We start from the raw sequence: 25,364 nt of genomic DNA, 5'->3' as shown, positions 1-25,364 counted from the left end.
CCACCTTTTATAGCATCATAAAACAGCCCTGCAAACATATTAGTGGCACGAAATATCTTAATTGTCTTAAATAAATTGCAGCGTAGCTCTCTTAATTACACCCATTTGTTTGGTGTTGAGCCGCAATGTCTAAAAGGTGCGAGAGGGCAAATTTTAATTCCCTCCACCCAGTTCAAATCCAGTTAGTAGACTTAGCACCATGTGAATATTTAACATTGTTGTTTCTTGAGTGTGCCTGTCACAGAAGGACCATAAGATGGGAAACGGGGCTTAAACATTTCTCAGTACCCAGGTGGATGTTGTATTTGCAATGGAAAAACTACAGAAAATCTAGGTGAGCAATGAGTGGAAAGCTTTATAAATAAATCCAAAAAAAATTAATGTAATATCAAGAGAAGTAGACATATTTCTCTAAGCTCCAAAGAGAAAATTTGGCCAGTTGCCACTTGGTCCTGCATATTCTACATTTGTAGAAGCTTCCAACTGGTGTCAGAGGGGAATTCAGGGCCATCTCAGGGGATCATATACTGGTTTCCTGTTAAATTTCGCATGCGTAATGGCTCAACAGAGGCCGTGACAGGGAATGAGGAAAGGTGCAGCTGACTCATATCGCCAAAGCATATCGTTTCCTCACGGCCCGGTAGCGCATGCTTTGCGGCCCGGTGGTTGGGGACCGCTGGTTTTGCTGGTTTCCTGTTAATTCAGCCAGCTCACAACGTGTTCTGATGACAAGTTTCCTGAGAATCAAAGTTTCCCAAATCGGAAAATTATGAGGCAACCATTCAAATCTTTTACAATGAATTACAAGAATTATATTTGGAAATGGTAAATTTTATCATTATGTCAAATAAAAAACTGAGTTTAAAGCAATTTCCCAAAGCTCTTTAGATCAGCGGTCCCCAACCATCGGGCCACGGACCGGTACCGGGCCGCAAAGCATGCGCTACTGGGCTGTGAGGAAACGATATGCTTTGGCGATATGAGTCAGCTGCACCTTTCCTCATTCCCTGTCACGGCCTCTGTTGAGCCATTACGCATGCGAAGTCATTATCCACGCGTTATCTGTGTCAGCGCAGGAAGGAGATCAACTCCTCGAGCTTGCAAATGACAACGGGCTGAAAAGTATGTTTGACATAACATCTCTGCCTGCATTCTGGATCAAAGTCAAGGCTAAATATCCTGAAATAGCCACAAAAGCACCAAAAACGTTGCTTCCAACATATTTCTGCGAAGTGGAGTTTTCTGCAATGAATGCAATGAAAACTAAACTGCGGAATAGACTGGACATAAGCAACCCCCTCCGAGTATCGCTGTCTCCCATCACCCTTCGATGGGACCGTCTTGTTGCAGGGAAACAAGCCCAGGGCTCCCACTGATTCGACGATATTACTGTGTGTTGCAATGATTTTATATGTTCATACGGGGAAAATATGTGCTGTGTGTTTAATATCCAAACGTTACTTAAAATGTTATGATGCTATTGATTTATATAACTATATAACCATATAACAATTACAGAATGGAAACAGGCTATCTCTGCCCTTCTAGTCTGTGCCGAACGCTACTCTCACCTAGTCCCACCGACCTGCACTCAGCCCATAACCCTCCATTCCTTTCCTGTCCATATACCTATCCAATTTTTCTTTAAATGATAATATCGAACCTGCCTCTACCACTTCTACTGGAAGTTCGTTCAACACTTACTTCAAGCTCCCCTGTCCTCCCCTGATAATTGACTTATCACTGTATTCATGCGAGGAAAATATGCGCTGTGTGTTTAATATTAAATTCTTTAGATAAACCCTTTTAGAAACAAAATTGAGTGTATTAGCCACTTATCACCTATATTCCGGTTGTGATTACCACCCCACCCCCACCCCCACCCAACCGAACAGAATCGCCGAAAACAATTTGCAGGGAAAAAAATTGGCAGGCGCACGCATACGCAGGTTACGCATGTGCACTGGTGCCCGCGCAAGGCTTCATGGTCATTGTAGTCTTTCCCGGGGTAAACACAACGTATTTGACTGCTACTCTTGTCCGTTGGCAACCCTAGCCCCCCCCCCCGCCCCCCGGGTCGGCTGGTCCGCAAGAATATTGTCAATATTAAACCGGTCCGCAGTGCAAAGAAGGTTGGGGACCCCTGCTTTAAATGACTTTCAAAGTTGAAGGAGTCTGAAGATGCACACTCAGTGTTTTAGCAACACCCTCTTCCTCTTCTGCAATCAAATTTCTGAATGGTCCATGGACACTACCTCCCTATTCCTCTTTTCCCCATTTAGTTATTTGTAACATGTAGCAAGCTTTACGTCTTGCTCTCTACTGCTGCCACAAAACAACACATTTCACAAAATATGTCTGTGATAATAAACCTGATTTTGATTCAGTCATATATTGACATGAAATGATCTTTCAGTTAATTATGCAAAAGGAATGGAAGCAAACAAATCTTGGTAGCATAAATCTAATCTGGTAAGGCAGCAATATTAACATACAAGAATACAGGAATGGGCTACTCAGTCCCTCAAGCTTGCTCAATAATATCAACAACTCAGCATTTCCATCTCTCCCTGATCATTTTCCACCTCTTGTTTTTGGAGAATGCATCTTTGCTTGAATAATATTCAAAGACTCTATTCACAATATCCTTTGATGAAGATATTTCTGTTAAAATACAACTCTCTAATAATCTTTTTTTTTTGCTTCATCCTGAAAATTGGGCTGAGCCCCTTTTTCTCACTGGCAAAGTCCATGTTTGTTACCCATCACAAATTGGCCTTGAGAAGATAGGAGTGAGTTATCTTCTTGAACCTCAGTAGTCCTTCTAGTGAAAGTACTCTCACAATATTTTTGTTCAGCTTTTTGGTACATAAATGACACCTTCTATCATCTACCTGATGATCGAATGTAAACTTCTTGGGTGATAATAAGCTAGAGTCGTTTCATCCATTTTTGTGGAATGGGACTTCCTAGTTAATTTTCTACATTGTCAGTTAATGCTAAAGTTGTGAAAGAAGGCTCCAAGTCAAGGGTGTACAGCGCAGGCTCACAATCAAGCATATTTTCTTTAGCCAATGATTGGTGTGTCAAGGCCGACCTAGACGGGAAAGGCAGTTTCCCAGAGCAAATAGTTTTCACCACATTGCGTCCAGATATAATCGTATGGTCTGACACCAGTAGAGAAGTGGTTATTGGTGAACTCACAGTCCCCTGGGAAGACAACATCGATGAAGCCCATGAGCGCAAGTTAACCAAGTATGCAGAATTAAGATCAGAGTGCAGAGACAGAGGGTGGAAGGTCTCATGCTATCCATTCGAAGTAGGCTGCCGTAGGTTTATTGCGTTCACTCTCCAGAAGTGGCTGCGTGATCTTGGCTTCACTGGAAGAGAGATCATGTCAATCAGCAGGGCTGTAGCTGAGGCAGCAGAGACAGGATCAGCATGGGTGTGGACCAAGTATGTCCAGAGGGGCAGATAGTCAGACACTGTATACATCTTTTGCAAACCCTTCAGTAGTTGCATAGACACCTGAAGAGCAGACGATCTGTTGGATAGAAGTGACCAACAAATCTGATAGAGGCAGATGCCAAGTTTTTAAGCTCACCAGTGGGAGGTGGTGCTTTAGCACTGCTGGCCCACCACGTTGAGGGAATCCTGATCATAAGCGGGCCGAAACTCCTGAAGACAGGTGGCAGATCAACTGATGATCCCACTGGTGATAGCACAGGACAGTTCACATCTTAGTCCACGTGTATTTTTTAACTCTGTAACTGTAGTAGAACAATCTGGCTAGCTTTACAGTTTGTCCTGTAACAGAGGTCTTCAGTACTACAGTTGGGATGCAGTCTGGCCCCATAGCCTTCCATGCATCCAATGTTCTCAGCCATTTCTTGATAACAACTATATTGGACAAGGGATGAGGTTTTAACAATTATGAGGAGTAAAGACAGAATAGATGGTCACAGTCTTTCTCCCAGAGTAGGGAGTCTAAAACTAAAAGGCATGGTTAGGTTCAGAGGGGTAAGACTGAAATAGGATCTGAGAGGTACGTTTTTCACACAGAAGATGATGGTATATGGAATGAGCTTCCAGAGGAGCTGCTAGAGGCAGGTGCAATTACAAGACTTAAAGGCCATTTTGACAGATGTTTGGATAGGGAAGGTTTGGATATTGGCCAAATGCAGGAAAATGTGATTAGCCTAGATAAATATTTTGGTCAGCATGGAGATGTTGGGCAAGGGCTATGCTTTTTTTTTTGTTTTTGTTTTATTGTTGTCACATGTTTCCTTACTATATGAATTGAAGAAGCTAACATGAGCCATCGACTCAGCACTTCTGACCCAACATAATTACCTCAGACAGTAGGTGAGCACTTAATGTGTGTCTGGTCTCTTCAGCACTCTTGCCATTGAAAGAAACTAGTTGAGCAGACCCTCATTATCCACAGGAAATCCATCCATTTCCTCTTCCATTATTGCCAATGGAATGTACAGATGCCTAAAGCAGGCTTTCAGAAGCTCTCATAGCAGAATGGACTTCCTGCCTTTGCTATTTAATGAAATCATCAACTACTTGGAGACTGCTCCTGTTCCCTGTCGCTATGATTCCTGAAAGATTTGGTACTGAACTGCTCAATGCTCCCTGACAGAGCAGTCAGTTTTTCTCACAGGGCCTGAGATTGCACCAAGCTTCTTATTAAGCTTGGTGCAATGTCAGGAATTGTGCATAATGAGCAGCCTTCTTGCACAGGCTACCCTGTTGAAACCTCCTTTATGCAGCAGATCTAACCTGAGACATCCCCTTCAGAGAACTGAAAACAGTGGTGAACCTTCCTTGACTGAAGGCCACATGTATCCAGCGAGGTAACTTCTAAATTATGATCAGTGTCTATATCTAGGGCGGTGTTAAAATGAGCACCAATGTGATCTTATCTTCACCCCTCTCTCATTCTTCTATCACATCTTGGCCAAATTGAACTTATTACCTGTTTGAAAACATAAAGTCAACAAAATTGGTTTTTGGTGAGAGGATGATGGAAGGGCATGAGGTTCAGACTTAAAGCATCTATATTTTCTAGAGAAGAGGAGCTACTATGGGACCTGAAAAGAAAACTTATAAAAGAGTTCATCATCTTCCAAGCTTTCCACTGCACAATAGGCTATAAATTCAGTAGAGTGCTCCAGTAATGGCAATCTCTCTCGCCTCAGTAATAAGTTGGTGTGGTTATTCTTCCCTTCCTGCTTACTACTCCTCTCTTCACACCTCCATTCCTTTCCAGAGTAAGCTACAGCTAACCTCGCACCATTTTCTGTTTATACCCACATACATTGATTTTTTTTTAGTTTCCTAGAATTTATTGGCCTCTGCTTTAAATGCAATCAGTTATTCTCTGCTGCCTTTTCAGGAAGAAGATTCCTAACATTCACCATATTCTGATTGAAAGGATTTCTCTTATTTCGATACTAACTGAGCTTCCCTTTATTTGGAGATTGTGAACCCTAGTTTTAGCCTCTCAGCCAGAGAAAACATCTCTCCCCACACCTATCCTGCCGAGTTCTCCAAGAAGTTTATATGTGATAAAGTCACTTGTATAAACTTTGGACAGTAGAGACCTGGACTATTCAATCAATCCTCATTTTAGAAAACAGTCTGTTCAATGTTCACTGCCCACTATCTACAGCAAGTATATAATTTTTAGGTTGCCCACAATTGTATACATTTATCTAGGTGTGATCCTATGTAATTGTTGTTAGAGAACTTTGCTCTTATATTCTAATTCAATGCAATAAAAGATAAAATACCACTTGAGTCCCTAATTGCCTGCTGTACCTACACTTTAGTTTTCAGTCACTTTGCATTAAGAACACCCAGGTCCCAACCACTCTCCTATTTAAAAATATTCAGCACTCTTATTTTGTGGTAACCCCGCACTTTCCTTCATTGTGTCCTATCTAGCACATGGTTGTGCATTCACTCAGCTTGTCTTTACCATCTTTAAGCCTTTTTCGTATCTTCACCATACTCACATTCTCATTTAACTTCATGTCATTAGCAAACTTGGAAATGTTACATTTTGTCTCCTCAGCCAAATCATTGATACAGACTGTGAAACCACTGGTTTGCACACATCTACTCTGCTACTAATATCTTTAAGAAACTCCAGTAGTCATTTAAACAGAACATATTTCCATCTCTTCACCAATGCTTCACTGCAGAATGGAACTTAGTTACCCTCATGTTTTTCCATATTTGAATACTTCCCAGGTCACCTTCAACTCCATTATCAAATCTTTGATCTCTTTTATTGTTCATAATCAAATCGCTTCCTTGCCTCCATTCTGTTTCAACTAAAGGAGATATTCAGTGAAACACTTATGGATATAATTTTACAATGAGTGGCTTTGGTTTTGAGTTTTTTTGATCTCCAGCATCTTTTCACAACTTACCTATATATTTCTAAACTGAATTGACAGATTGTGCTGATTGCAGGCAGGGAAACAGAAACTGAAGACATATGATTTGTCTTTACTAAAATATTTCAATGTATCCACTACAATCAATGGAGGAAAATAATATTAAAATTTTGTAATGGAAAATCATATTCCCTCTTTACCTTACAGTTTGATATTCTGTCTAAAGAAGTGGCAGTTGCTGTAATTCAAGTTCAAATTTAGTTGAAGTAACAACTTTGTGTTTAGTCTTTTCCATGACAGAGATAAATTTTGGTCACAATTCTGTTCATTTGAACAGCAAAGATGCATACATCAGAATGCTCTTTATTGACCACAGCTCAGCACTCAATACCATCATCCCCTCAAAACTAATCAATAAGCTCCAAGATCTTGGCTTCAACATGAAGAATCCTGGATTTCCTCACTTGTAGACCCCAGTCAATTGAGATTGGCAACAACATTTCCTCCACGATCTCCATCAGCACAAGGTTATATGCTTAGGTCCCTGCTCTACTCAGTTTGCATTGATGACTGTGTGGTGAAGCACAGCTCCAATGCCATATTCAAGTTTGCTGATGATACCACAATCGTGGGCTGAGTCAAAGATGGTGATTAAGGAGGGAGATTGAAAATCTGGCTGAGTGGTGTCATAACAACAACCTCTCACTCAATGTTTAGCAAGACCAAGGAACTGATTATAGACTTCCGGAGAGGGAAATCAAAGGTTCATGAGCCAGTCCTCATCAAAGCTTCAGAGGTGGAGAGGACTGGGAACTTTAAGTTCCTTGGTATTAGTATTTCAGAGGACTTGTCCTGGCTCTGCACGTAAGTGATGCTATGAAGAAAACACGGCTGTGACTCTACCTCCTTGCGAGATTCCACATGACTTTGACAAACTTCTATAGAGGTGTACCAGAGAGTATATTGACTGGCTGTGTCACAGCCTGGTATGGAAACACCAATGCCCTTGAACAGAAAGTCCTACAAAATTAGTGGATACATCACAGGTAAAGCCCTCCCAGCCACTGAGCACATCTATATGAAATGCTATCTTAGGAAAGCAGCATTCATCATCAGGGATTCCTCCCACCCAGATCATGCTCTCTTCTTGCTGCTGCCATTAGGAAGAAGGTACAAGAGTCTCAGGACTCACACCATCAGGTTCACGAACCGTTACTACCCCTTAACATTGGGCTTTTGAAACAAAAGGCAATAACTTCACTCAAATTCACTTACCCCATCATTGAAATGTTCCCACAACCTATGGACTCACTCGCAAGGACTCTTCATCTCATATTCTCGATGCTTATTGTTATTTATTTATATTTGCATTTGCACATTTTGTTGTCCTCTGAACTCTGGTTGAAGGCCCTAGATGGGAGATCTTTCGCTGATTCTGTTATAGTTACTGTACTGTTCTATAGTATAGATTTGTTGAGTATGCCCATGAGAAAATGAATCTCAGGGTTTCTAGTGACATATCTGTACTTGGATAATAAAACTCACTTTGAAATTTTTCTTTATCCATTCTGTTGACATAGTTTGGCACTGTTACAATGATATTTTGTCATAGAGAATAATGTTTAAGTTCATGTCCAAGTTTAATTTTCATTCAACTATACATGAATAACCATGAATACGGCCAACATGAAATAAATAGATAACAGGAAGCAACAGGGTTCATTACATAAATAAGAATAGGAAATTTGGTCATGTAAAGCATATTTTCTTTATGATATTTGAGCATACTTTGGAAAATGATTCATGACAGTCACATTAGCAAGCACCTTGAGTCATGTGAATCTACACACACACACAGACACAAAGCCCATAGAACGTGCCAGAGAAAGCAGAAGAACTAATTATCAAGCACTGTTTATATGGCTCTGTCATATGAAATTGGGTCATGAAAGAATCATTTTCAGATTTATTTATCACATGTACATTGAAACATACAGTGTAGTGTGTCATTTGTGTTAAGCCAACACACCTAAGGATGTACTAGGTGTCTCCAAGTGTCTCCACACGTTCTGGCGCCAACATAGCATGCCCACAATGCCTGGCAGAACAACACAGAACACAGTAAACAATCAACAAAGCAACAACAATAAAGCAAGCTCCTTTACTCCTTCCCACCCATCTATCCACACACACAGACATCCTCCAACTCCAGGACAGGCCATTGGGATACAACTTACAGTTTTCTGATACATTCAGACTTTGATCTTCGGTATCAACACCCAGGCTAGCCAATGACGGGACTCCATGGCTTGAACTTCTATTGATGTGTAGTGGAGAGTATATTGTCTAGCTGCTTATTTATTTATTATTGTTATTTCTTTCTTTTTGTATTTTCACGGTATGTTGTCTTTTGCACACTGGTTGAGTGCCCAAGTTGTTACAGTCTTTCATTGTTTCTATGGTGGTTATTATTCTGCTATGGATTTATTGAGTATGCACACAAGAAAATAAACCTCAGGATGATAAGTATACTTTGAACTTTGAACTGTGAGTTCACCAACAGATGGCCCTCTTGCCTCCTTGTTCTTCCTGCTCACACTGTCATGCACCAACCTGGGACAGCCCGACGACCATGGATGGTCTTTGACCCTATGTCCACATCACCTACCTTCAAGCACAAAGTGGAGGTCTGGACTCTGGGTGTCTTTTGTCCCATTTACACATCACTGGCCTTATTAGCGTGAAGTGGAACCCTCGATTCTGGATGTCCTTCATCACCCGTCCGTTGTTGCTGGCCTTTGAATGCAGAGCGGAGGCCTGACCTCTCTTTCCTCCACATCCCCATCCCTAAACCATAACTTGACCCCTTAACTCCTAACTAATGCAGAATATAGTCAGGAAGTCAACCATGGACGAGCAAAAATTCCAAATCAGTACTTCAGAAAAAGGTATGTCATAACTTGCATGACTCTCAGGAAGTAGTTAGAGCAGACACTGCACTTTGTGGGGACTAGATACATCTGGTTCATTTTTGGTTGAAATGTTTCAGCAGGTCCCATCCCAAAACCTACACATTATCTTCATCTGGAAATGTATTGCCCCGTTTATTTCAGCTTCCTCATTTCTGGTTTCTCATTCAGAATGATGAAATATTTACACAACAGCACTGTCTGAATTCCTTCATTAAAGACACAGAATCAGAATCAGATTTATTATCACTGAAATATTTTCTGAAACTTGTTGCTGTGTGATTGCAATACAGTACAAGACATAAATAAATTACTATAAGCTACAATATCAGCCAACTGTGGTGTAGTGGCATCGGCACTGTACTTTGAGATGAGTGGTCTTGGATTTGAATCCAGCCGGCTCCTTGCATGCTTTCCATCCATGCTGGGTCGAACATTGAGCTGGCAACTCGACCTTGCAAAAAACAGACAACTGCTGAAGAAACAGCAAGGTTACTGCCCGATGCACCACAAGGCATGAGAGGAACAACAACAACAAATTACAAAGATCAATCAATCAATTCTGAGGCCTCCGTTAGTCAGAGTTGGCCACGGATATTGTGTCCTAGCTGCCTAGACACACAAGCCTGGGCAGTACAATATGGAGAGCAAGCTGTTGCCCCTATAGCAAGCTCCCTCTCTCCATGCATCTGATGAACCCAAAGGAACGGCAGAGACTGATACAGTTTAGTACCAGAAATGTCGCAGGAGTTGCTAGTCAACCTTGAACTCAATGTAGGACTGCCTTTGGGACTCCAACTCTGGATTTTTCCCCAGGATTTACTCCCGAAGCCTTCCCCATAAGTGGTTGCAAGGCAGTAGAGGTCTGAGATCAGAGCTTTTCTTCTCCTAGATGACCAACCATGGCTGACAAGCCCTATCTGGCCAAAGTGACTGATTTTAAGGCACAAGTAACCTACCTTTTCCCCTTCTCCTGTCAGTAGAAGGTTCCGCCAGGCTTAGTAGTTAAGCCACATGTGAAGTCCACGAGCTGGACTTGGTTTCTTAGAGGCTATTTGAGGCACACGCCATTGGGAGCATTTAATAGGTAGTGGGGGCACTATAACAACCTGAAAGAACTAGTCAATTGAAATGAATTAATTGACTTTATTACTCACATCCTTCATATATATATAAGGAGTAAAAATCTTTACGTTATGTCTCCATCTAAATGTGAAATTTATAGTAATTTATAATAAATGGTATGTACACCAGGATAGTCAATATAACATAAAAATACAGTTGTGTCAGCATGAATTAAGCAGTCTGATGGCCTGGTGGAAGAAGCTGTCCCGGAGTCTGTTGGTCCTGGCTTTTATGCTGCAGTACCGTTTCCTGGATGGTAGCAGCTGGAACAGTTTGTGGTTGGGGTGACTTGGGTCCCCAATGATCCTTCGGGCCCCTTTTACACACCTGTCTTTGTAAATGTCCTGAATAGTGGGAAGTTCACATCTGCAGATGAGCTGGGCTGTCCTCACCACTCTCTGCAGAGTCCTGCAATTGAGGGAAGTACAGTTCCCATACCAGGCAGTGATGCAGCCAGTCAGGATGCTCTCAATTGTGCCTCTATAGAAGGCTCATAGAATTTGGGGGCTCACACCAAACTTCTTCAACTGTTTGAGGTGAAAGAGGTGATATTGTGCCTTCTTCACCACACAGCCGGTATGTACAGACTACGTGAGATCCTCAGTGATGTTTATGCCAAGTAAATTAAAGTTGTTCACTCTCTCAACCCCAGATCCATTGACATCAGTAGGAGTTAGCCTGTCTCCATTCCTCCTGTAGTCCACAACCAGCGACTTTGTTTTTGTGACGTTGAGGGAGCAGTTGTTTTCTTGACACCACTGTGTCAGGGTGATGACTTCTTCTCTGTAGGCTGCTTTATTATTATTTGAGATTAGGCCAGTCAGTGTGGTGTTGTAATAAATAAATAAACAGAGCAAAAGATGAATAGGGAGGTAGTGTTTATGGACCATTCAGAAATCTGATCGGAAGGGAAGAAGCTATTCCTAAAACATTGAGCGTGTATCTTCAGACTCCGCTACCTCTGACTTGATAGTAGTAATGAGAAGTGAGCAAGTCCCAGGTGATAGATCCCACATTCTTGTGGCACTACATTTTGAAGATGTCCTTAACGGTGGGACGGGTGGTGCAGATAGCTGAGTCTACAACATTTTGCAGCCTTTTTTGAACTGTGCCTTGGAGTCTCCATACCAGGCAGTGGATTCAACAAGCCAAAATGTTGGCCAGCGTACATCCAGAGTCTTCAATGACACTCCAAACCTCCTCATCCTCCTCATGGAGTAGAGCCACTGATTGCCTTCTTCGTGGTTGGATCAATGTGTTGGGCCCAGGATAGATCACCTGAGATGCTGATGGTCAGGCATTTGAAGCTGCTCACCCTTTCCACTGTTGACCCCTCAGTGAGGGCTGGTTTGTAACCTCCCCTACTTCCCCTTCATGAAGCCCACGATCAATTCCTTGATCTTACTGATGTTGAGTGCAAGGTTGTTGTTGTAACACCAATCAAGCAGCTGATCTCTCTCACTCCTACGCCTCTTCATTGACATCAGAGATTCTGCCAACAACAGTAATGTCATTGATGAATGTATAGATGGCATTTTAGCTCTGCCTAGCTACACAGACATGAGTGAAGAGAGACTAGAGCAGAGGGTAAAGCACACATCCTTGAGATGTGCCGGTATCGATTGTCAGCAAGGAGGAGATGCTATTACAGGTAGAGTACTCCTTATCCAAAATGTTTGGAGTCGGAAGTGCTTCGGATTTCAGATTTTGGAACATATAATGAGATAGCTTGGACTCGCTATCATTTCCAACTCTGAATTTATGTGCAGCTGGGTAGCAGTCTTTGTCTTGCACTTGTTCATCACACATATGTACTGAAACAGCCATTTACCATGTTTGTCACTGACGAGTTTTGGTAAACTCGTCAAGGAACTTCTCTGCTGCATCGTAATCAACAGACACCTTATCATCACAAATCCTGGAAAACTTAATTTCTGTAACTGGTCTGCTGAATATTCACTATTTCCTTCAATTTTCAGTTCATCGTGATAGATCTTTGCATGTTTCATGATCAGCATACCATTCTATGTTCACTTTGACACTGAGGAATCCACCTTTCAATACACATTCAAGATCTTCATTTTTCACTTTATGCAGTGTTTTTCTATTTTTTCATTAATTTCTCTTCATTTCATATGTGAGGTCACATCGCAGAATTGTCCGTGATGCGTAGAGACCCACACATCACCTGGGAACCTTCCCAGCACCTTGTGGATTTTTCCATTTTTGACCTCATGTCAGCGCTCAGAGGTATTTTGGATTTTGGAATTTCGGATAGGGGATACTCAGCCTGTACTGATCCACGCTGACCGTGGTCTCCTGACGAGGAAGTCAAGGATCCAGTTGCAAAGGGAAGTACAGAAGCACAGGCTTTGATGGTGTTGAATGCCAAGCTGTAAGCAATGAACAGTAGCCTGATGTATATTTTGCAATTGCCAATAGAGAGCTCGTGAGATTGGTGTCTGCTCCAGACTTGTGGGCAAATTGCAGTGGATCCAGGCTCTTGCTCAGGCAGGAATTAATTCTAGCCTTGACCAACCTCTTAAAGCACTTCATCACAGTAGATGTGAGTGCTACAGGGCACCACAGGCAGCTCATCTAGCTCTTCTTGAGCACCGGAATGATTAATGCAATTTTGAAGCCGATGGGAATCTCCGTCTTTAGCAATAAGAGTTTGAAGTCCTTGAACACTCCACTCAGTTGGTCAGCACAGATTTTCAGAACCCTGCCAAGTACACCATCGGGGCATGACACCCTGCAAGTGTTCATTCCCTTGAAGGATGGTCTGATGTCAGCCTCTGAGACAGGGATCACAGGGTCACCAGATGCTCTATGGATTTGCACAGGTGTGGTGTTATTCTCCCTTTCAAAGTATGAATAAAGGTGTAGAGCTCATTGAGGAATGAAGCATCACTGCCATTTATGCTCTTAGGTTTTGTGTTATATGTAGTAATGGCATGCAAACCCTGCCACAGCTGCTGTGCATCTGATTATGTCTCTAGCTTAATTCAGAATTGTCTTTTCACTCTCTCAAGGATTTTTAGGTCATACCTGGACTTCTTGTAAGGTTCTGGACTATTGAATGCCACGGATCTAGCATTTACCAGACTGTGAATTTCCTAATTCATCAAGGGCTCCTGTTTTGGGTATGTTGGGTCTGTTCTCAAAGACAGGTCCTGATGGAGTTGGTGACAACTGTGGCAAGTTCATTTAGACCTGAAAATGAATCCCTGAATGTGGTTCAGTCCACTGATTCAAAGCAGTCCTGAAAAATGCTCCTCCATATCCCCTGAGCATAACTTTGCTGTCCTCACCACTGGTGCTGCAGCCCTTTGTCTTTGCCTTTGCCTGTACATCAAGAGCAGAAGTGACTGGAGTTGTGGAAGTGCAGATGTAGATATCCGCTTCATGGTAGCTGCAGGCTCTAGGACCAGGAAACCTCCTTTAAAGATGTTTCAATGTATAACGAAGGTGAAGAGGGCAATGATCTAGCACACCATTTTCCAGCAAGTGGGGATGGAGTTTAGCTGCTGGCGTGCCTTCCTCACACTTGCATTGAAGTGTTGGGCACAGGATAGACCCTCAGACACTGATGCCCAGGAACTTGAAGTTACGCACCCTTTCCACCGCTGACTCCTCGATGAGCACTGCTGCGTACTCTCCTAACCTCCTTTCCTGAAGTCCACCATCAATTCCTTGGTCTTGCTGACATTGAGTGTAAGGTTATTGCGGCAACACCACTCAACCAGCTGATCTATTACATTCCTGTACGCCAACTTGTCACCATCTAAGTTTCCACCAACAATAGTGGCGTGATTAGCAAATATATAGATGGCACTTGAGCTGTTCCTAGCTACACAGCCATGAGTGAAGAGTGTAGTGCAATGGGCTAAGCACACAATCTTGAGGTGTGCCTGTGTTGATTATCAGTGAGAAGAGCATGCTATTACTGATCCTCACTCAGAAGTATCCCAATGAGGAAGCTGAGTTCAAGAGGGGGGTACAGAGGCCCAGGTTTTGAAATGTGTTGATTAGTACTGAGGGGGTCATGGTGTTAAACACCAAGCTGTCAGGTGCTCAGAAAGAACTTCAATAGAAATTAGATTTATTCCATAAACGTTGACCACTAGGCAACACCCTGTTACAAATAATGAAACCTGAATCCCCATGACACCACAATTCCCATGTTGTAATCCCTCAAATATTGATAGCACAAGTGTCTGTCTGGGTAATTTCTCAGAATGCAAAGCTAGACGTATCAGCAACATGGGATGGCATGGTAGCATTGAGATTAATGCATCACTTTACAGTGCCAGTGATCATCAATTGGGGTTTGGTGCCCACCATGGCCTGTAAGGATTTTGTATATTCTTCCCATGACCATGTGGGTTTCCTTTGGGTGCTCTGGTTTCCTCCCACATTCCAAAGATGTGCAACTGGGGCGGGGGGGGGGGTGGTTAGTAACTTGTGACCATGCTATGGTGACACCAGAAGTATGGGAACACTTGCTAGATGCCTTGCACAATCCTCACAGATTTAATTTGATGCAACTGATGGATTTAATTTGATGTTTCAAATGGGCAATGTTGCTCTGTTGGTAAAAAATGAAATCGGGTCACTAGAAAGAAGTGACATAGGGTCGGAAGGTGTTGAATCATTGTGGATAGAGCTAAGGAACTGCAAGGGTAAAAAGACCCTAAGAGAGTTATATACAGATGCCTAAACAGTAGTAAGGACGTGGCCTACAAATTACAATGGGAGATAGAAAATGCATGCCAAAAGGGCAATGTTACAATAGTCATGGAGGACTTCAATATTCAAGTTGATTGGGAAAATCAGGTTGGTGCTGGATTACAGGAGGGGGTATTTTCTGTATTTCGGTTGAGATTGTGTACTTAGATTTTGACAAGGTGCCACACATGAGGCTGCTTAACCGGCTATGAACCCAAGGTATTACAGAAAAGATTCTTGCATAGATAAAGTAGTGGCTGGTTGGCAGGAGGCAAAGTGTATGAATAAGGGGAGCCTCTTCTGGCTGGCTGCCGGTTACTAGTGGTGTTCCACGGGGTCTGTGTTGAGTCTGATTCTTTTTACATTATATGTCAATGATTTGGATGATGGAATTGATGGCTTTGTTCCAAAGTTTGAAGAGGATATGAAGATAGGCAGGTAGCTTTGAGGAAGTAGAGAGGCTACAGAAGGACTTGGACAGATTAGAAGAATGGGCAAAGAAATAGCAGATGGAATATAGTGTCGGGAAGTGTATGGTCATGCACTTTGGTAGAAGAAATGAAAGGGTTGGCTATTTCCTAAATGAAGAGGAAAGACAAAAAACTGAGGCATAAAGGGACTTGTGAGTCCTTGTGCAGGATTCCCTAAAGATTAATTTGCAGGTTGAGTCTGTGGTGAGGAAGGAAAATGCAATGTTAGCATTCATTTCAAGAGGACTAAAATATAAAAGCATTGACATAATGTTGAGATTTTATAAAGCACTGGTGAGGACTCACTTTAAGTATTGTGAGCAGTTTTGGGTCCCTTATCTTACAAAGGATGTGCTGAAGCTGCAGAGGGTTCAAAGGAAATTCGCAAAAATGATTCCAGAATTAAATGGCTTCTCATATAGAAACATGAAAAGCTACAGTACAATACAGGCCCTTCGGCCCACATTGCTGTGCCAAACATGTACTTTAGAAATTACCCAGAGCCCTCTATTTTTCTAAGCTCCATGTACCTAATCCAGGAGTCTATTAAAAGTCCCTATCATATCCACCTCCACCACTGTCACCGGCAGCCCATTCCAAGCATTCACCACTCTCTGCATAAATGATGAGAGGCATTGATCGTGTGGATAGTCAGAGGCTTTTTCCCAGGGCTGAAGTGACGAGCATGAGAGGCATAGTTATAAGGTGCTTGGCAGTAGGTACAGAAAAGATATCAGGGGTAAGTTTTTTTAAACAGAGAGTGGTGAGTGCGTGGAATGGGCTGCCAGTGAAGGTGGTGGAGGCGAGTATGATAGGGTCTTTTAAGAGACTCCTGGACAGATACATGGAACTCAGTAAAATAGAGGGCTATGGGTAAGGGCATGCTCGGCACAGCTTTGTGGGACCAAGTACCTGTATTGTGCTGTAGGCTTTCTACCTTTCTAAAAAGCTTACCCCTGACACCTCCTCTGTACCTACTTCCAGTCACCTTAAAATTGTGCCCTCTCATGTTAGCCATTTCAGCCCTGAGAAAAAGCCTCTGACTATCCGCATAATCAATGTCTCTCATCATCTAATACACCTCCCATCCTCTGTCGCTCCAAGGAGAAAAGGCCAAGTTCACTCAGCTTATTCTCAAAAGGTATGCTCCCCAATCCAGGCAACATCCTTGTAAATCTCCTCTGCACCCTTTCTATAGCTTCCACATTCTTCCTGTAGTGAGGTGACTAGAAATGAGCACAGTACTCCAAGTGGAGTCTGACCAGGGTCCTACATAGCTGTAACATTACCTCTCAGCTCTTAAACTGAATCCCACAGTTGATGAAGGCCAATACACCGTATGCCTTCTTAACCACACAGTCAACCTGCGCAGTAGCTTTGAGTGTCCTGTGGACTCGGACCCCAAGATCCCTCTGATCCTCCACATTGTCAAGAGTCTTATCATTAATACTCTATACCGTCATCATATTTGATCTACCAAATTGAAGCACTTCACACTTATCTGGGTTGAACTCCATCTGCCACTTCTCAGCCCAGTTTTGCATCCTATCAATGTCCCATGGTAAAATCTGACAGCCCTCCACACTATCCACAACACCCCCAACCTTTGTGTCATTTGCAAATTTACAAACCCATCCCTCCGCGTCCTCATCCAGGTCATTTTTAAAAATCACGAAGAGTAGGAGTCCCAGAACAGATCCCTGAGGCACACCACTGGTCACTGACCTCCATGCAGAAAATGACCCGTCTACAACCACTCTTTGCCTTCTGTGAGTAAGCCAGTTCTGGATCCACAAAGCAATGTTTCCTTGGATCCTATGCATCCTTACTTTCCCATAAGCCTTGCATGGGGTATCTTATCAAATGCCTTGCTGAAATCCATATACACAACATCTACTGCTCTACAATCTTCAATGCGTTTAGTCACCTCCTCAAAAATTTCAATCAGGCTCGTAAGGCACATCCTGCCTTTGACAAAGCCATGCTGACTATTCCTAATCATATTATGCCTCTCCAAATGTTCATAAATCCTGCCTGTCAAGATCTTCTCCATCAACTTACCAACCACTGAGATAAGACTCACTGGCCTACAATTTCCTGGGCATCTCTACTCCTTTTCTTGAATAAGGGAACAACATCTGCAACCCTCCAATCCTCCAGAACCTCTCCTGTCCTCATTGATGATGCAAAGATCATTGCCAGAGGTTCAGCAATCTCCTCCCTCACTTCCCACAGTAGCCTGGGGTATATCTTGTCCGGGCCTGGTGACTTATCCAACTTGATGCTTTCCAAAAACTCCAGCACATCCTCTTTCTTAATGTCTATATGCTCAAGCTTTTCAGTCCACTGTAAGTCATCCCTACAATCACCAAGGTCCTTTTCCGTAGTGAAAACTGAAGCAAAGTATTCATTAAGTACCTCTGCTATCTCCTCCAGTTCCATACACACTTTTCCACTGTCACACTTGATTGGTCCTATTCCCTCACATCTTATCCTCTTGCTCTTCGCATACTTGTAGAATGTCTTGGGGTTTTCCTTAATCTTGCCTTCCAAGGCCTTCTCATGGCCCTTTCTGCCTCTCCTAATTTCCTTCTTAAACTCCTTCCTGCTAGATTTATAATTTTCTAGATGTCAATCATTACCCAGTTTTTTTGAAACTTTCATAAGCTTTTCTTTTCTTCTTGACTAGATTTTCAACAGCCTTTGTACACCATGGTTCCTGTACAGGCTTTCCTTGTCTCACTGGAATGTACCTATGCAGAACATCACGCAAATATCCCCGAACATTTGCCACATTTCTACCGTACATTTCTCTGAGAACATCTGTTCCCAATTTATGCTTCCAAGTCCCTTCCTGATAGCTTCATATTTCCCCTTACTCCAATTAAACACTTCCCTAACTTGTCTGTTCCTATCCATCTCCAATGCTATGGTAAAGGAGATAGAATTGTGATCACTATCTCCAAAATGCTCTTCCACTGAGAGACCTGCCACCTGACCAGGTTCATTTCCCAATACAAGATTAAGTACAGCCTCTCCTGTTGTAGGTTTATCTACATATTGTGTCAGGAAACCTTCCTGAACACACCTGTCAAACTCCACTCCATCTATACCCCTTGCTCTAGGGAGATGCCAATCAATATTTGTGAAAATAAAATCTCTCACCATGACAACCCTGTTATTATTACACCTTTCCAGAATCTGTCTCCCCACCTGCTCCTCGATGTCCCTGTTACTAGTGTGTGATCTGTAAAAAACATCCAAAAGAGTTATTGACCCCTTCCTGTTCCTAACTTCTACCAAGAGACTCCGTAGATAATCCCTCCATGACTTCCTGTTTTTCTGCAGCCGTGACACTTTTTCTGATCAGCAGTGCCACACCCCCACCTCTTTTGCCTCCTTCCCTGTCCTTTCTGAAACATCTAAAGCCTAGCATTCCAAGTAGCCATTCCTGCCCCTGAGCCATCCAAGTTTCTGTAATGGCCACAACATCATAGCTCCAAGTACTGATCCACGCTCTAAGCTCATCTGCTTTGCTCATGATACTTCTTGCTTTAAAATAGACACATCTCAGACCAATGGTTTGAGTGCATCCCTTCTCTATCACCTGCCAATCCTCCCTCTTACACTGTCTACAAGCTTTCTCGATTTGTGAGTCAACCGTCCCTTCCTCTGTCTCTTCAGTTTGGTTCCCACCCCTCAGCAATTCTAGGTTAAACTCTCCCAATAGCCTTAGCAAACCTCCCTGCCAGGATATTAGTTCCCCTCAGATTCAAGTGCAATACATCCTTTTTGTACAGGTCACGCCTGCCCCAAAAGAGGTCCCAGTGATCCAGAAATCTGAATCCCTGCGCCTTGCTCCAGTCCCTTAGCCATGCATTTATCCTCCACCTTATTCTATTCCTATACTCACTGTCGCGTGACACAGGCAGTAATTCCACAATTACTACATTTGAGGTCCTACTTCTCAACTTCCTTCCCAACTCCCTGTAGTCTATTTTCAGGACCTCCTCCCTTTTCCTATCTATGTCGTTGGTACCAATATGTACCACGACCTCTGGCTGTTCACCTTCTCAATTCAGTATATCATGGATGTGATCAGAAACATCCTGGACCCTGGCACCTGGGAGGCAAACTACCATCTGCATTTCTTTCCTGTGTCCACAGAATCATCTGCCTGACCCCCTAACTATAGCGACCCCTATTACTGCTGCCATCTTCCTTTCCCTGCCCTTCTGAGCCATAGGGCCAGACTCTGTTCCGGAGGCACGGCCACTGTTGTTTCCCCCAGGTAGGTCATTCCCCCCCAACAGTACTCAAACAGGAGTACTTATTGTTAAGGGGGACAGCCACTGGGGTACTCTCTAGTATCTGCCTCTTTCCCTTCCCTCTCCTGACTGTTACCCACTTATCTGTCTCCTGAGGCCCCGGTGTGACTACCTGCCTATAGCTCCTCTCTATCACCTCCTCACTTTCCCTGAGCAGACGAAGGTCAGTGAACTGCATCTCCGGTTCCCTAATGCGATCCCTAAGGAGCTGCAGCTCAACGCACCTGGTACAGATGTGGTCGTCCAAGGGGCTGGAAGTATCTCGGACTTCCCACATCTGACACCCAATACAGAACACCAGCCTCACACATACACTTCCTGTTTCTATTCTTCACAAGTAACTTACCTCGCCTCAACCCATTATTGCCTAAACCCTGTTGAGCCAAAGCCCTCCTACTCTGTCTCCCTCTATGAAGAGCTTTTGATGGCTCTGGGCTTATACTCATTGGAATTAAGAAGAATGAGGGATGAACTCATTGAAACCTATTGAATGGTGAAAGGCCTTGATAGAGTGGATGTGGAGGGACATTTCCTGTGGTGGGAGAGTCTAAGACCAGAGGACACAGCCTCAGAATGGAGGGGTGTCTTTTTAGAATGGAGATGAGGAGGAATTTTGTTAGCTAGAGAGTGGTGAATCTGTGGAATTCTTTACCACAGGCAACTGTGAAGACCAAGTCTTTATATATATTTAAAGAAGAGGTTGATAGATTCTTGATTGGTCAGGGCATGAAGGAATTCAGGGAGAAGGCAGGAGACTGGGGTTGAGAGGAAAATTGGATCAGCCATGATAAAATAGCAGAGCAGACTCGATGGGCCAAATGGCCTAATTCTGCTCCTATATCTTATGGTCTTATGGATTTCATGTGACAAATAAAGTTAATCTTTATTCCTTAAGCTTATCTTTATGACCAACGGTTTTTCAAATTCAATCAGTAGGAAAACGGTCCATTTGTTGACTAACCACTCTGGAGCTCTCTGTGCCTTTGACTTGTTGTACCTGTCAGACCCTTCTGTGGAGGCTCATCAGTGCCTGCTGCTAAGCTCATAGACGCTGGCTGACTTGCAGTAAGTGAAGCTGCAGATGATGGTGAAGGCAACTACTAGCAGCTCACTGTGAGACATACACAATCTCCTGCCTGGGGGGCATCTCAAAGGTACTGTTGGAATGTTATCAGTTTGAGAGATTTTGCCTCCATAGATGCACTGGGACTGGTTATTGTCATTCCAGTAATCTGCCATAACACCTAAAAACCTCAGTGAATAATGAAATCAAGAGCTGCAGTAAGAAAAGTCAGCTTAGAAAGCAGAGTTCTGAGCATCCACTGCTGCACTTGTGCAATATATAGCTCCTGCCTGTGTTGCTACAGAACCTGTTGTCACACCCTGCAGAACCTTTGGTCTTGCCTGTGTTGAAATGGAGCTGGTCAGCCTTTCCTCTCTGTTAGAATGGGCCCCATTTTGTGTAGGGTAGAAATGCTGACTAGCCATTGACCAGAACTGTGTCCAAGGTTGGGAATGGAAAATCCCAAAATTTTGGAAATTCACTGGAGCGCAGGAGAACGAGGGGAAATCTTATTGAGATCTACATAATTATGAGGGTATAGATATGACAAGTGCATGCAGACTTTTTCCCATCAGGTTGCATGAGACTAGAACTAGAGGTCATTGGTTAGGGGTAAAAGGTGAAATATTTCAGGGAATCTGAGGGGGGATCTTCTTCATGCAGAGAGTGGCGTAAGTGTGGAATGTGTTGCCAACAAAAGTGATGGATGAAAGGTTCAATTGTAACATTTAAGAGAAGTTTGAATAGTTATGTGAGTGAGTGAGGTATAGAGAACTATGGTCCAGGTGTAGACAGACAGGGCAAGATGTGGACTGGGTGGCCTGAAGTCTGCGTTTCTGTGTTTGTAGTGCTCTATGACACTATGACTCTATGTAACACAGCTTTTCGGAGAATTCCAACAATAATTCAAAAACCTGGCTGTGCTCAAGCATTAACTTTCACTTCAAGTCTGCTTATTGAAGGTTCTCATCTGAGCCTTCAGCTGCAGACCTGATGTACCATCGTATTCTTGGGAAAATGATGCCTAAGCTGTTCACTGTCCCTCACCTTTCCATAGTTCTTTCATGATTTCACCGATTTGCCAGATGCAGATCCAATCTCTCCATGCTCTGTTTGTGTGCATCAGCCTCACCATGTGCAGGGGTAATCTCTACGATAACCAAAGGGGGAAGTGTATAAGGGGATCGTCAAGTTGAGGTCAGAGGCCATGCAAGTCAGGTATATTTGAGCAATTTGCATTTTAATCTCAGAAGAGATTTAGGGTGAGGGAGAAGTAGCATTGCAAATGAGTATAAAGTCAGCTTCAAAAATCTTCAGTCCACTATTGGCCATGGTGACTGATATGACTGAACCTGTGATTAGCTCCTCAATTTCCATGAGCAAAGTAGGTTCCCTCATATCTGCACCACACCTCCGCGATCTGCTGCTGGAGTTGTTTGTTGTTTGCCACCTCCTACAAAAGAGAATGCAGAAAGTGAAAATATTGCAAAACTGCAAATTGTACCTGTCATGGTTGAAGTCCAGTAGGTGTGTGCAAGTTGTGTGATAGGCATGTAAGTGTTGGAGTAGCATTAATGTTGTAGGTCAGAGGAATATGAACGTTTAGTGGGGATAATGATCCTTGTTAGATGAGTGCAGGAGTTTGGTGAGTAACTGAGGATAGAGGTGACGATTTTTGGCAAATAAGACTTGTCACTCATTTCATTTACCTTCTTCACACCTGTGAAGTCAGTAAACTTCTTTCTGCACTGTAATCATGCCCTAAGAGCATTATCTTTCCAATCACGCAGCTGGCCACTTCCTCCTGGTGCTGGCTCACTTTGAGAAGATTTCCCAGTTCCATGTATGCAAACCTCTCGTGCCCATCCCATCCCTTCCACAAAATTGTCCAGATCATTGCCTAAGAAGCAGAATGCCTGTTTCCATATCATTCATCTCATTGTATCACAATCATATCATTGTGCACCTGCACCACCCCACCCCCCAGCAGTACAAAGAGGCACAAAGAAGAAGTACAACAAGAATGATATGCCTCCCCTTTAGAGACGTAGACAGGAAAAATCATTCCAGGTTTATCTCATCTGGTATACTGTACCAGACTCATGAGGTGCACAATATTCCAAAAAGCATTATGCCAGACCATCATGAAGGAAACAAACCATTGCATGAGATATGTGTACAGTTCCATTGTGAGAATAAGACAAACTGGAACACATCTCCCAAACATCACCACTTTAGCAAATGGCTTTCTTTGCAAATCACCATTCTAGCAAATGGTTTTCTTTGCAAATGATTTTAAGATTCAAAGATACAAATATATTTAAACTTATTCCATCCAGAAATGTTCATTACGGTTCTGGATTTGTCATGTGGATTGTTGCATTTGTCTACAATAAGAATCATTGGGTTTTAAGTGACATTCTTGTCTTCATCACATAGAAAAGCAACAAACTTTGTTGATTAATTTGGCTACCTGGAAACTTTCCAGAGGCAAAGTAATTTGTTCTGTTGGAGTAATCAAAGGCTTAATCTTAAATACCTTCTGAGCTATCTACGTGGCTCAGTGTATGCAGCCTCCTCTGCAAGACAGTGACAGATTGACAAGGATTATTAAAACAGCACAGGTATGGCTTCACAACAAGGAAACTGTCCTTCTTATCTAACTAAAAGCAGACTTATCTTTTTATGTTCAAGTCCTTGATACTTACAACGACATGTTTTTCAATTTTTTGAATAAAGCATTTTCAGGACATTCCTGGATTTTTTGTTAATAATATTATTAAGTGAACTTTAACTGTGCTGTTCTCTGAAAATATGGAACTTATGGGGATGTATAATTTTTGTAGAAGCAAACATCCACTATGTTTGTAGAAACAAACATAGTGGCAACATCCAAAGTGAAACGGTACCTTCTTCTGTTCAGTAATAGCGCTCTAACTGGAAACTACAAAAAAATTCATTGTAGTGAATAGCATACCAATAAAGAGCAGATGTGTTTATTAGAAACAAGGAGATATGGACAATGACTCCACTTTATTAGATTGTGTGCTACTTGAAAGTGCATGTGTCTTATTCACTGACAAGGTAATGGCAGATCAAAAGGTCATTAGTGCATCTTGATTCACCCTTGATTGTTTCTAACTTCCAATTGCTCAAATAATTTTAAGTTCTTGAATTTTATTAATCTATTGTTAAGTGTTGTTAGGAAGGTGTATGGTGTATTGGCATTCATCAACCATGGGACTGAGCTCAAGAGCCATGAGGCTGTATAAGATTTTGGTCAGACCCACTTGGAGTACTATGTTCAGTTCTGGTCACCTCACTACAGGAAGGAAGTGGATACTATAGAAAGAGTGCAGAGGAGACTTACAAGGATGTTTTCTGGATTGGAGAGTATGCCATATGAGAATATGTTGAGTGAACTTAGCCTTATCTTCTTGGAGCGATGGAGGATGAGAGGTGGATAAGATGATAAGAGGCATTAATTGTGTGGATAGCCAGAGGCTTTTTCTCAGGACTGAAATGGCTAACACGAGGGGGCATAGTTTTAAGGTGCTTGGAAGCAGGTTCACAGGGAATGTCAGTGGCTCATTTTTCACACAGAGAGTGGTAGGTGTGTGGAATGCACTGCTGGCGACAATGATGAAGGCAGGTACAATATGGTTTTTAAAGAGGCTCTTAGATAGGTACATGGAGCTTAGAAAAATAGAGGGCTATGCACTAGGGTAAGTCTAGACAGTTTCTAGAGTAGGTTACATGGTCGGCACAACAGAGTGACCCGAATGGCCTGTAATGTGCTGTAGATTTCTATGCTCTGTGTTCTATGTTCTATTGAAAAGTTTATTCTACATTCTTACATTTCTCCGTGTGAAGAATATACCGATATTATTCCAAAGTTGCTATTTTGAAATTTGAAAAATAGTTTTGAAGTAATAGAACACTAAAGTATTGTTTAACACAGTAATTCTGAGAGGGATATGAAAACAAGACAGAGAAGTACTTGCTGTACTCAGCAGGCTAGATTGCATCTGTGAAGAGAGAAATGGAAATGATGCTTTTCATTAATGATCTTCCATCAGAACAGAATCAGAATCAGGTTGAACTTCATTGGCAGATGTCATGAAATTTTTTGGCTTTGCATCAGTAGTACAATGCAAAACGTGATAATAGAAAAAAAACTCATGAATTACAGTAAGCATATTTATAATAGTTAAATTAGATAAGTAGTGCAAAAATGAAAACAAAAAGTAATGAGGTAGTGTTCA

The sequence above is a fragment of the Mobula birostris genome, chromosome 3 (genome assembly GCF_030028105.1).
Source record: "Mobula birostris isolate sMobBir1 chromosome 3, sMobBir1.hap1, whole genome shotgun sequence".
Lineage (NCBI taxonomy): Eukaryota > Metazoa > Chordata > Chondrichthyes > Myliobatiformes > Myliobatidae > Mobula > Mobula birostris.
This window is presented reverse-complemented; position numbering follows the sequence as displayed.